Source organism: Megalobrama amblycephala, linkage group LG14 (assembly GCF_018812025.1).
Source record: "Megalobrama amblycephala isolate DHTTF-2021 linkage group LG14, ASM1881202v1, whole genome shotgun sequence".
NCBI lineage: Eukaryota > Metazoa > Chordata > Actinopteri > Cypriniformes > Xenocyprididae > Megalobrama > Megalobrama amblycephala.
In genome coordinates this window covers 12731677-12746383 of record NC_063057.1, presented here as the reverse complement: position 1 = coordinate 12746383, position 14707 = coordinate 12731677, and the positions used below count along the sequence as shown (strand labels likewise).

Below are 14707 nucleotides of genomic sequence, written 5' to 3'. Positions count from 1 at the left end.
TTAACATTAATCTGGTCTCATGCACGTGCCTGATTTCCATCCATCCATTCTCCAAACGCTTGTCCTGTGCTGAGGCCTGTCCGACTCCAAGACAGAGGCCATTTAAGAACTTTCTTATCAAACTCTGATAAACATGCACTTGTTATAAAGATAATTTGTTTATTCAAATTAAGTTAATAAATATGAAATTTTGTCATGTTTTGTGTTGAATAAAACAGTCCAACACCCCAACCTGCAAGTTTCTAGTAATCCTAAAGATCTTGATTAGCTGCTTAAGCTGTTTTCAATCAGGGCTGGAGCTAAACTCAGGAAAGTGGTTCATCAGGAGTAGGAATATATATTACGCCGCCTAGTGGAGCGGATGGAAAACTTCGCTTTGGTTTCTACCTTATAATTACCTATTTTAGTGCCAACAGATTCAAAGTTGCTTCAGATTCAAATTGAGCATCTGTTGGCACTAAAATAGGAAATTAAAAGGTTTTCCATCCGCTCCACTAGGTGGCGTAATCGGGCTTCAGGTTGAACCCTGAGGTGGTGAGTTGTAGGTGAGAGGGCTGACATTTAAATTTCATGTTTTACAACAAATCTATGATTTTGTCAGGGTCTCGACCATCAAAGCAACATGGATCTAGTAGTTTTGTTAAATGATCCAGATCAGCTCTCATCTGATGTGTTAAGACAGATACAGTGTTGTGTTGAACTTTACACACGTCCTGTTTCTCTGGCTTTGGACAGGCTCCAGCATCCATGCATAAGAAAAGCGTTTGAAGAATGGATGGATGGATGGATAACAGACACATGATGTATGAGACCAGATAAATCTGTTAATATGCTCCCCCTTGTGGACAATAAGTGTATCTGCATTCATATATGAGAAGAATCAACAGAATGGAGGAATAATAATAATAATAATAATAATAATATATATTCCTGCTCCCAATGAACCACTTTCCTGAGTTTAGCTCCAGCCCTGATTGAAAACAGCTTAAGCAGCTAATCAAGATCTTTAGGATTACTAGAAACTTGCAGGCTGGTGTGTTGGACTGTTTTATTTTACACAAAACATGACAAAATTTCATATATATATAAAATTAATTTGAAAAAAAAAAAAAAAAAAATCTTTATAACAAGTGCATGTTTATCAGAGTTTGATAAGAAAGTTCTTAAATGGCCTCTGTCTTGGAGTCGGACAGGCCTCAGCACAGGACAAGCGTTTGGAGAATGGATGGATGGAAAACAGGCACGTGCATGAGACCAGATTAATGTTAATGTGCTCCCCCTTGTGGACAATAAGTGTATCTGCATTAATATATAGAAAAAGGTGGAGGAAGAAAGAGATTAAAAAAAAAGAAAAAAGAAAAAAAATCATCTATTCCTGCTCCTGAATCTTGATGAACCACTTTCCTGAGTTTAGCTCCAGCCCTGATTGAAAACAGCTTGAGCAGCTAATCAAGATCTTTGGGTTACTAGAAACTTGCAGGCTGGTGTGTTGGACTGTTTTATTTGACACAAAACATGACAAAATTTCATATTTATTAACTTAATTTGAATAAACAAATTATCTTTATAACAAGTGCATGTTTTACCAGTCTGAGTTTGATAAGAAAGTTCTTAAATGACCATTTTTGTGATTGTTTTTACATTTGATACAACTTGGGTTAATAAATGGTTTGGGGTATTCTTTATTAAATGTTAAAGCTATTAAACATGAATTTACCACTCACAGCTCATTAATCCTATTGCTGCTTGTAAAAAGTTCTCAATAAAACCGTGTCCCAAACTCACTTTTCAAAAAAACTGGTTTAGGAGACAAAGCATTGTTTCTCAGTCATGGAGTTCTGAGTTCAAACCTCACCATTGCTGACATTAAATTGTTTTAATTAATGCTGTAGCTAAACTAAAAACGGACCAAACCAGCAACACAAACTCTGTGGCTCAGTGGCAAATCATTTGCCTGTCATACATGGAGTTCTTGGTTCAAATCCTGCTGTCGCTAATATTTTTCATCATAGAAAACAAAGCCCTCAATAAAACTCAGTCCAAAACACTCAAAAACATCTCAGACTCAGTGGCTCAAGAAATAAAAAGTGTTGTATTTTAATCTTGGAGACCCGAGTTCAAATCCCACCATTACCTGCGTTAAATTGTATATCCAACAAAGAGCACCACACCGCAGCTGACAGTGTGAAGACCCTGATGGTGCAGTGGTTAAACACACGTCACTTACAGATAAAGTGGCATGGGTTCGAAACTCTCAAATAAATGTCTTTTTCCATCAGATAACACAAAGCTCTCAATAAGACAGTCAAACACACGATTGATTCACAAGCTCCAGTGGCTCAGGAGATAAAGTGTTGCGCTGTGATCAAGGAGACCTGAGTTCAAACCCTGCTATTGCTTATGTTAAAGTCCATGTGATGCATTATTTCCAACAAAGAGGCTCAAACGGCAGCACTCAGTGTGAAAGTCATGGTGGTGTAGTGGCTAAACACACGTTACTTCAACAGAAGGTTATGGCAGAGTCACGGGTTCAAACCCCGGCTCAGAGAGCTGGATATGTACTTTAACTGGTTTATTGTCAAACCCAGCAGTGAAATATAAGTTCCTTCATGTGTCTCGACATGAGATCTGTGGCTCATGGGTTAAGAGCGCTGCCTCACGGGTTCAGAGGTTGCTGGTTCGAGTCCAGCCAGATCTCAGCGATAAGAGTGAATGGTGTGGTGTGAGTGAGAAGGTGTGGGGGATCATGGGGTCCCCCCCTGAGCTACGGCACAATGTCCAGCAGCGGTTATACTTTTGCCTGAAAAAAAGGAAATTTGCTTTAAAAAAAAATTTCATTCCCCGTCCCTTCCCCACCCACTTAGGTTACTATCATTTGCTTTCCACAGGACTGAACCTTCAGAAAGAAAATGATGGTAACCTACACATTTACAAGCCAACAACACACAGAAGATAGAAGCTTTACCTGTGCCTGAGCAGATGTCCATCATTACAGTCAATGTCTGTCCACACGTCCCTGAGCTCTGCTTCTGCTGACTGGGTTCAAACACATTCCTTCTGTGAGAAAAGACATAAAAAACAAAGAAATTACTTCATATTCTACAGCTAAAAAATGACAATGTGAAACTCAGTCTAAAGACTACTTAATAGATGGAAATTGAATAAATTGAAAGCCTAAAGCTGTACAGAGTGAAAAATATATTGCAGATTATATTATACTTCAGTAATGCTGAAACAATAATCTTTTGGTTCAATTAAATTTAACATGAGACTTTCCTTCAGAATAAACAAGAGTAATCCTAAAAGGCAGGTTTCCAGCACATGGTTTAGCCTGTCTTGAACTGTATATCTGATGCTTTTCAACAGAAGCAAAACTCTGCAGCTCTACAAAACCATGAAGCAGCAGAAACATCAGAGCTTCACACTCCAACTGACTCTATTAACAAGCTTCAATCCAGCAGATCATTACTTACAGTAACACAACAACAACAACAACAGAGACAAAAAGCACCATTCCTTATTATTCTACGTTATAATATGAATATTCAGATGGCGATTCATTCTCAGATTATAATGTAACGCAACAACAACTGATTGATTTGATCTTCTGAAGGTCTGACAGGGAGTTCAGCAATAGAGCAGAATGTAAACAAAGTCTAAATTAATGACAGAGGAGCAGAATTCACAATCAACACACATAATTAATGACTTTAATACAATAATCAAGCACTGCTAGATGTGTACTGATAATTTGACCAGAGAAAAACAATGTAAGTGAAGGAGACTCACAGGCCAGTCGTGTGACATCTTTGATTCCTGCACTTTATCACAACGTCTGTCTGTTTTGTTTGTTTATGGGTTGGAATATGTGCTGTAAAGTGACATTATGAGTCTGTCACTGAACTGTCATCTGCTGAATTTGTAGCTTAAATAAAACAAACTGCACATGTTGTGGAGACTGTTATCAGGCGTCATGTTGTCAAACATCTGAAGCTGACAGAGTAAACCTGAAGCCCGCGTACGCCGCCTAGTGGAGCGGATGGAAAACTGCGCTTCAGTAATATGTATGTGTGTGTATAAAATGATTTAATTTATATAAATTACTAATATAACAATATTATTAATATGATAATAATACAATTTAAAATTGCATAATATTTTTATAATAACAAATAGTCTAATTTCACTGGCCTTTAAAATACTCACATTAGGTAGTTTGTTATCTACTTCATTTCAGCAGCTTAACTATAGTTAATATCCAGCTTAAATGTGCTATGTATATAGAATTATGTATTTATATCTCTACCAGCCGACATTTACATTAGCATACTCAAGTCCCAGCCATCTTTTAAAAAGCATGTCAAAATAAAATATTGTTCTGTTGTAAACCATATGTGCATTAGGAGGAACAACCTGCTTAAAGGAAGGGGAATTAACATTCTGGATTGATATTATGTTTTTCCAATGTGTGGCATTACGCATATTTACTTGTTTTTTTTAAAATAAGGTACGAATTATTTCTTATCACAGTAGGTGTGCTTAATCTTTTTTACCATTAGGTGGCAGTAACTGTGCAGAAAAGCTTTGAGAAATGAACTCAAATCCAGGACATCTGAACTGAAAGCATCAATAGTTGTGAGATGGTAAACTGCACTTGGTAAACTGCACTTGGTAGGGTTAAAAATCATATTGTGTATATAAAAAAAAAAACATTAAAAATGATTAAATGTAAATTCGCTAACAGAAAATTTTTTTTTTTTACTAGTGATTTTGGTCAGTCAGACCCTGAAAGACCAGCTTTGCAGAGGCAAGACCTACCGGTGCACACAGATCTGTGGTCAGTTGGGTTTTGACTTGTAGACGGAAGTTTATAAAAACACAGGATCTCATTCATAAGTAATGTAAACAGCCTCATGGCCTCTAACCCCATTTTAAACAAGTGCTCACTCTGTCTCTCTTTTTGAATCTTTACGTTTAGATCTGATGATGTCTCTCCTCCTTTATCTTTGTTAGTCATCTCTTCAGTACACTAAGAATCAAAGTAGGCCTCAGTATCAGTGTTAACTATACCTATAACTATAACAGTATCAAACACCAAAGGACAGAAAAAAGGAATGATTAAGGGACTGGGTCATAATGTTCTTCTCCTAGTCCTCTTAAATTTAATTTATTGCATTCTGGCTTTTACCACATCCAGAAAATGTTTCATGTAGTTCTGGCTTCAGAGAGCAGTGTGTTTTGTGCGCCTCAGCTATGGTGGTCACTGTTTAAATCTGTCACGATGGGGTATGTTGTTTATACCTCAGTGTCAGCTGCGGTAAGCAACCGACGAGCAATCATATAGTCTCCTTTTTGGTCTGGATGTTAAATAGTTTGGAACTGAAAAACAATGCTCTCTGTCTTGTTTGAATTCAGTTGTTGACATTGAGACCCCAGCGTCCTCTCCTCTTCTTCAGCTTTATGAGATTTGCGAAGCTTGGCTGAAAGTGAGCGCTAAAGTTAACAAATCATCAAAACGACACTGGAGTAATGTGTTGAACTTCACAGATGAATCTCACAAAGAAATGTTTGGGTCATATTTCACTCTAAAATCAAAAGAAAAAATAAATTATATTTTGCATAAATAAAATCATTCTGTATGTAGTGTACATGATGCCATGTATATACACTGATCAGGCATAACATTATGACCACCTTCCTAATATTGTGTTGTTCCTCCTTTTGCTGCCAAAACAGCCCTGTCCCAACAAGGCATGGACTCCACTAGACCCCTGAAGGTGTGCTGTGGTATCTGCACAAAGATGTTAGCAGCAGATCCTTTAAGTCCTGTAAGTTGTGAGGTGGGGCCTCCATGGATCAGACATGTTTGTTCAGAACGTCCCACAGATGCTCTATTGGATTGAGATCTGGGGAATTTGGAGGCCAAGTCAACACTTCAAACTCATTGTTGTGCTCCTCAAACCTTTTTTGCTTTGTGGCAGGGCGCATTATCCTGCTGAAAGAGGCCACATGGTCTGCAACAATCTTAGGTAGGTAGTACGTGTCAAAGTAACATCCACATGGATGGCAGGACCTAAGGTTTCCCAGCAGAACATTGCCCAAAGCATCACACTACCTCCGCCGGCTTGCCTTCTCCCCATAGTGCATCCTGGTACCATGTGTTCCCCAGGTAAGCGACGCACACACCCGGCCATCCACGTGATGTATAAGAAAACGTGATTCATCAGACCAGGCCACCTTCTTCCATTGCTCCGTGGTCCAGGTCTGATGCTCACGTGCCCACTGTTGTCGCTTTCGGTGGTGGACAGGGGTCAGCATGGGCACCCTGACTGGTCTGCAGCTCCATACTCAACCAACTGTGATGCACTGCGTATTTCGACACCTTTCTCTCAGAACCAGCATTTACTTCTTTAGCAATTTGAGCTACAGTAGCTCGGACCAGCCTTTGCTCTTCATGTGCATCAATGAGGCTTGGCCACACATGATCCTGTCGCCATTCATATAGTATAATTTCATAATTCTTTCTTTTGATTTTGGAGTGAAATATGACATTTCTTCTCAGTTTCATGCGATTCACTCCTACATCCCAGTGTCCTAAATTTTCTCTGTGATGGCAGGAACATGGTACACAAATCTGTTTGGTGTCACTCCACAGGGCAAACATATTGATCTGTGGAAACCACTAGCTAAATTATCAACAACTGACAGGCAACAGAGATCGAGAGCAATTGTTGGAGGCAATTTTTCCAATGTTTTAACATTTCAGAGAGGGATTCGGCCAACTGAAATAAACACACAATCAATTCAGCTCATAAGTTTTTAGCTATGCTATTTCTCCCCCCTTCATTTCATTACTGCAGTCTCTTGATGCTATTTTCATGTATCATCTACAATCGTAACATAATGTTTGGCATATGAAAATGCCAAGGTGCTTTCCAATGGGAATTTTCACTGAATGGGTTTGAAATTAAAAGCTCTTGTAAAAACTATTGTGTGCTCTGCTATGATGAGGAGTTATTTGGTTGCTATGGTGAGAGAAAGCTCGTTATTTTTAATGGCTCTATACTCAGCAGCGCTGCAGAGCCTTAAGCAATGGCACTGACAAACTGCCAACCTCAGCAAACGCTCTGTGTGGGGCACGTTTTAAGGGTGAAAGAGCCATACACACACACACACACACACACACAGATCACCTCCAACAATCTGTCCTCTTGTGGAGGTGGCCAGTTATCAAACATATTACCCACCTTCAGCCCACAGCGCACAAGAGCAGATCACTTCAAATTCTGTATTTAACTAAAATTGATTGTATGAGATAATGTCATTTAGGCAGGAGGACAGAAGGAACAGCTGGGATGGAGACTTGTGACAGAATCAGGGAATAATAAATGTCTCTCAGCTCCACTCTATGACCATCAGTCCTCAGCAGGAGACACATCCATCCATCACTGCCAATGAAAGATGGCCAGAAAGCCCTGCAGTCTTCACTTCTCCATTTTTTTGCAAAGTAGGATGTGTTCCTTGATCAGCATCCTAGCTAACAAAAAATATGTTCTGAGAACATTAAGTTATAAAAATGTTATTTCTGAATGTTTTCATAACGTTCAAAAAGTCCAGTTTTTAAAACATTTTCTTTCTTGGTTATGTGAATGTTAGCGAAAACATTAAGGGAATGTTTTCTCTGTTTTATCATTTTGCAAGTATCATGGGAACTTTATTTTGAACATTCTCTGAATCATCTGAAAAAAGTAGTAAGTAGTAATGTTTAAAAAATATTGAATGTTTCAGAAAACATTCTATGTATGATGTGTAAATAAAACTTTTTGTGCTAATGTTTTGATAACTTTTTTAAAGACCAGATAACTTTGAATGAACATTCCATTAGAATAAAGAACGTTTGTTCATAACTTTGATAGAACCTTGCCAGAATGTTAGCGAATATTCCCTGTTAGCAGGGATTGTTGATACTGGCACAACATTCTTTTGAACCAATCAGATTTTAGCTCCATTAAAGCGAACCATAAATGCATCATAAAAGCAGTCCATATGACTTTTACACTATATTATAAGTCTTCTGGAGTCATACGATATTTCGTGAGGAACAGATTGAAATTTGTTCAGGCCTAGCAATGATATATTCACACTTAGGCCTGTCAGCACTACGCTGTAATAAACACCGGCCTTATACTGAAGCATAAAATCATGCTCATAATGCAGGCCTAATTCCGTGCACATATGCTGCTTCAGTGAAACCAGCTCTGGATCAGCCTGATGGGCCCTGGGAAGGATCTGACCTGATGTTCCTTCTGCAGGAGGAACAGTGCAGGTCACACACGCCGCTTGCTATTGCTCATGCTCCACTTCACTGGAAAAGTGGGCAATAAACTTGAGTCAATGTACTGAACAAACAGAAAATAGTCTCCAGTTTCATTTAAATGTTAAAACTTCACTTTGAAAGAAGGAAGAAAAAAACTTGAATATGGTTACTTCACTAAACTAGATTTTACATTCATTTTCTCAGGAAAAAAGTTGCTATGTGGATACTTACTGGTTCAAATCAATAGAGCCCACCCAATCTAGCATTTATGCCCCCTTTATTCTAAAGCAGTGTCCGAAATTGTGTAATGAGAATAAGATACACTTCTCAAGTATGCTCTATACTGTAAAAAATGATTTTTCGAGGTTGTGGATTTAAGATTATTGGACTATGTTTAACGAGAAAATACTAGTCTTTCTACTTTCATTACATGTTTAATTCAATATGTTACTCTTTATTTTGTGTTCCTAATTCTTCCCATTTCTGAGTGAAAAGTAAGGTTACACTTTATTTTGATGGTTCACTTTAGACATTCTACTAACTGTGAGTGAATTTTAACTGTGTGTTAGCAGATATTAAGCAGACAGTCTACTAATACTCATATACCATTTATCACTGTATAGCTGCTTTGACACAATCTGCATTGTTAAAAGCGCTATATAAATAAAGGTAACTTGACTTAATGAGAGTTATTTGGCATAGTTGCAAAGTTGAAAAAGTGTTACCCAAAGTAAATCCTACACCATTTTTTTTTTTCTGTGTATGTGTGCAGTATGAATACAGTTTTGATATACTACATCTGGCATGTTTGTTTGCATCGTCATGTGACCTACAACAATGTTCCACACTATTTACACACGATGTAAATAGCGGATGTTCAATGGATGTATTGTTCAGAATCTCTGAAGAACGAGTAAGTTATTTGGGTATTTTTCGCCTACTGTTTTAGGAATACTGTGTATTCGGGCGTATTTGACATGCTCCTTTTCACAGACTACATAGTATGGAAGGAATATTTGGTTATGAGGTAAGTAAACAGGATATTTTTTCCCTTTTTCTTTATCCACCAGAGCAAAAAAAAAAAAAAAAAAAAAAAAAATCGCAAGTCTGATCGCTTAGAAAAATAACAACACAACTTTTGCCAATTGCTGGATGATTTGAGGTTTCAATGATGTCCATAGAACAAATGCTAAAGGTGCATTCACATTTACCATTGTTTTTACCATTTCAGCAGGAATCCACGCAATTGTACGGAAGAGGATTAGGGCCAAGCAATAATAAAAAATAAAACCATCTCGAGATTAAAGTTGTTACATTACGAGAAAAAACTCGTTAAATTTCGAGAATAAACTCGTTAAATTACAAGAAAAAACTTGTTAAATTTCGAGAAAAAAGTCGAGATAAAATGTTGAGAATAAAGTCATTAAATTCCGAGAATAAAGTTATTAAATTCCGAGAATAAAGTCATTAAATTACGAGAACAAACTCGTTAAATTTCGAGAAAAAAGTCGAGATAAAATGTTGAGAATAAAGTCATTAAATTACGAGAATAAACTCATTAAATTACGAGAATAAACTCATTAAATTACGAGAAAAAAACTTGTTAAATTTCAAGAAAAAAGTCGAGATAAAATGTTGAGAATAAAGTCATTAAATTACGAGAATAAAGTCATTAAATTACGAGAATAAACTCATTAAATTACGAGAATAAAGTCATTAAATTATGAGAACAAACTCATTAAATTTCGAGAAAAAAGTCGAGATAAAATGTTGAGAATAAAGTCATTAAATTACGAGAATAAACTCATTAAATTACGAGAATAAACTCATTAAATTACAAGAAAAAAGTCGTTAAATTACGAGAATAAATTCGTTAATTTAATGACTTTATTCTCAACATTTTATCTTGACTTTTTTCTCGAAATTTAACAACATTTTCTCGAAATTTAACGACTTTTTTCTCGTAATTTAATGACTTTATTCTCAATATTTTGTCTCGACTTTTTTCTCGAAATTTAACAACTTTAATCTCGAGATGGTTTTATTTTTTTTATTATTGCTTGGCCCTAATCCTCTTCCGTACAATTGAGAATTTTAAGTTATAGGCAGAAAGATTACCCATGCAGTTTTCACAACAGGTTCAAGTTGGTCACGCAAATTCACAGAGTTGACAAACAGAAACCTGCTTGGTTTGACAGTGACTTCTGTTTGAGCTGTGCTTCATACATCACTACGATACTGACAATTTCTGTCTGCAAAATTTCACCGAAAATTCACTAATGTGACCACACCTTAGCCCAACAGTGATAGTGATGTTTGTCTTAGCAAGCTTGACTAATAACATTTAAAAAGGGTTTGAAACAAAGCAAACAGACTCAAACCTAATTCATCACTGAAAAAAATGCGAAGCAGACAGTTACTCGCCAAATATCTTACCAGTTATTAAAATGCGCAGGTTGAGTTGACTTGTTGACAACTGCAAGATAAGAGCACAATGTTGCACTGGTTATCTCTCAAGTGCATCCACATCACATTCTCGGCCACAGAGATTCAAGATTTTGGGACAAAAGAAGTGGGTAAATGCATATCTGGGCCACACATGAAGAAAGGTTACATTACAGATGTATGAGCTGATACGATCTGTCCTTTCTGCGACTGGGCCCTCTTACTGCTAAAGAGACACTCACCTAGCGCTATTGTTGAGCCGCTATCAGCTTTATGCTACAATTGTGCTCTGTGCGGCTGCGGTCAAGGTAGCTGTCCTTTTGTTGTGGCCTTTCTGAGCAGCTAAAAATTGCTGGAACCAATATCCATCGGGGATCATCCTAAATATTTTTGTCTCTCCAGGTCAATGTCGTCCTTATGAAAATAACTCTTTCAAAAGAGATGGGGCTTTGCGTTAACTAGCGCCATGAACGCCGCACATGACGATTAAAGAGCTAAAGGTGAAGTCTCCGTTTGATGTGGGGAGACAGAGACAATGATACTCATTATCACTGGCGCTGCAAATGTCTCCACCTCTGGATTGGATCAGGTGCTAACAGGTTGACATGAGGGTAATTTCTAGCTCGTCTGGGGTAATTGAAGAGCAGCCATATAGACCAGATTTATAGGCTACATTTTATGGCCAGGTGATAACTTTCTCTTGTCTGCTGTGCTATGGGACTGTTAGGCTTGGCTTTTTGCCTTAAAATAAAGGAGGTTTGGAAGAATAAGAATAAAAAAATACAACTCTAAACCACTGATATCCAGTCCTGATCTGTGAGGTCTTATGAGGTCAACGCCAAAACTGGTGTCCCATGATAAGAACTCATATGCCAGAACTCTCATTTTAATGCTCTTTACTGAGAACTGACAATGATAAACATTGGGAAAGCTTTGCAATCTTTTTATTTTTTTATTTTTTTGAGAGCAAGACCCAACATTTAATTCCACTTGGGAATGTACAGCTGATCGTCCCGATAAGATGACAGGGGAGAGTGGGGCTAGTTGTCACAAACATTTTCTCAAAGTAGGTTTGTTTTTTTAAAGTCATTTCCCTTATAAAAAATATTTAACACACGTTGACCTTTTGTGACAAAATGCCCCGATAACAGGGCACCATGTGCCACTATGCATAACCTGATATTGCTGAGTTCAACATGTTCCTGGGTCAACATTTTTGTTGATCCTGGAACAACATTCAAATCAACCAATCAGATTTCATGGACAAGTTTACAGATTATGTCAAGTTTAGGCTTAAAATCATGAATTGGTGCTTCTACATCAGTGTTATTCATCTATCATTTCCCTCTGATTTTTGGGATAACTTATGGGTAGGGTTAGGTTTAGGGGTAGGAATAGGGTTAAGACTAAATTTTCAGACTAGAATGTTGTTTCAGGATCAAAAAAATATGTTGACCCAGGAACACATCTAACTCAGCAATATCAGGACGTGCGTTACGCTATATTGGGAAAGTTGCCACAGTGGAACCTGCCATTAACAGCCTGTGGCTTCTAAACACAATTTTAACCAGTAAAACAATTATCAAACACAAAATGAATGAAAAATAACATTTATGTAAACTTACTAAGAGATAGCCATTATGAAAACTTCTCCATGTGACAACTAGCCCCAGCCTTCTCTGTGTTTTTTTTTTTTTTTTTCACGAATGGAACAATGACTGATCTAGTGAAAACTGACAAATCATCTTTTTCTTTTTTAAATCACCTCAGTCCAGCAATAAAAAGCTGGCTAATTTTAGTGTCTGCAGTGGTCGAACAGTGAAACGAAGCGTTCCATTTCACTTGAATGATTATCTCCATCTCAGTATCTCTTGGTTTGCAGCCATGGCGACCATCCGAAGAGAAGAAAAATTAATTACCGTCTATAAGTACACTTTACTAAAGAGGTAATTGAATCTCGGCTTAGGTCCTCGCACAGATCGGCTCTTAGCAGAGATTGTTATCTACTGGGATGTGGACGGACCTCAAATGTTTATTGAGCTGTTTTACAGGGTGAAATCCTTCAAACTGATGAAGACACTGACAGACATGGACAGAGCGCTGTGGTCTTTCCACATTACTGACATAAAAACACTGTGTGAAAATGCAGTACTTTAAAAGCAAAAATGAAATAACATCTGACGAGTTGGGAAGATGATTGCTTTAGCCTTCATTTGTGTTCTGGTTTTACATTCTCTATAGTTTATACACTAATAAAAAAGTAACAGAATGTACCATGGTAAGTCTTTAAAAACTGCATAATGTATTATTATTAACAAAGTCCCTTTAAGACAAGTCATTTCACTCGGCGGCCATCTTTGAAACGCTTCTCGGGCATCCTGGGCATCATGCAATCTCTTTGAATGGGGAAACATCAAATTCACCAAAACTGTTCGCCAACCTTACGATTAAATTTAATATTTGAAATCACCAATGAAATCTAACAACAACCGGCTCATAAATTTAGTTTCTAAACGCTCGAATCATGACAAAAAAAACTGTATTTTTCAGGCTGGATCAAGCTAATGCGCATGCGCAGACCTAAATGCGCGTCTCTTGTGCCTCATTCGGCCTCATTTCAGAAGCGCGCGTCTGACTGAAACCGGTGATTCTAACGGCCGCTGAAGTGACGCGAAGACTTTACCAGTCGGCGATTGGCTCTTATTTTGAAGGCGGGACTTATTCCGCTATATTGCGCGTTACACTTTCTCTCTTTCAAAACAATACGAGTGACACGTCTTGTGTTATTCTATAGTCTTTGTTATTAATCATCTTGACCCCACCGTGCATAACAACTACTGGCCTATCCCTAAACTCCCATTAATTTCAAAGGTTTTGGAAAAAGTTGCACTCTCACAGTCATACCTCATGCCTGGATACTTTTAATACTCTAGACCCGTTTCAATCTGGTTTAGAGCTCTGCATAGCACTGAGTCAGCATTGCTGAAGGTTACAAATAACATTTTGCTGTCCATTGATTCTGGTTCATCTGCTATCCTGATACTTTTAGATTTGAGTGCCGTATTTGACACCATTGATCATGATATTCTTCTACAACCACTTGAGTGTGTGGTTGGAGTTCAGAGCCTAGCTTTACAGTGGTTCAACTCATACTTAAAGGTGAGGAATTTCTCTGTTAATATCAGGTCATACACTTCACCCTCTGAACACTGTGGTGTTCCTCAGGGATCCATTCTTGGCCCTCTTTTGTTTTCCCTCTACAAGCTCTCTTTAGGTTCAATATTCCAGAAACATATCATAAATCATCACTGCACTGTAAAAAATGACAGTGATTTTAATAGTAAAAGACTGTAAAAATGCTGCGGTGAAAAACTGTTAATTGGTTTACACTAAGTTTCCGTACTATATACGGTGAATAACTGTAATAGATCTAACCGTACATTTAATGTAATTTTACGCTAAAATACCGTTAAATTCACAGTTTTTGGAAGTGAAAAATAACAATTCATTGTAAAAATTTACAGTGAAAAAATGTAAATTGACATTCCCACAATTCCCTGCGTGACACTTCACATTTGATATATTTTCGTTCTTAGTTTTTCTCATTTTTTTCTAATCAGTTATGTACATTAGGGTTTTATGTTACATCTAATGTTGATAAATTAATGTTTATTGCATTTTTAAAATGTCATGTGTTTGTTTAGTGTGTGTGTGAATGACACTGTGTGCACCTTCTATATATTAGTATTGTCCTTCTCAGCTTGTGGAAAAGCTGCTTGTGATGAACTTTGATTAATCAAGTGACTCTCATCACCACTGTGTTTGGTGACTGTCAGTGTATTATAAAGGTACAAAACAGATATTAGTACTTCATTATGTTGGGAAATTAACATTATATCAGTTAATGAAATACGTTATTTTACCGTAAATTTAACAGATTTTTTT

General features: G+C 37.3%; 1 long non-coding RNA gene across 1 annotated transcript; it reads right to left on the bottom strand.

The window, feature by feature from the left end:
• Nucleotides 1–1482: 1482 nt before the first annotated feature.
• LOC125245984 lies at nucleotides 1483–4090 on the bottom strand. The gene is made up of 3 exons (XR_007179663.1): nucleotides 3790–4090; nucleotides 2966–3057; nucleotides 1483–2800 (listed from the first exon to the last, which is right to left on the bottom strand). It is a non-coding gene; the product is annotated as an uncharacterized LOC125245984 (long non-coding RNA).
• Between the last annotated feature and the right edge of the window lie 10617 nt (nucleotides 4091–14707).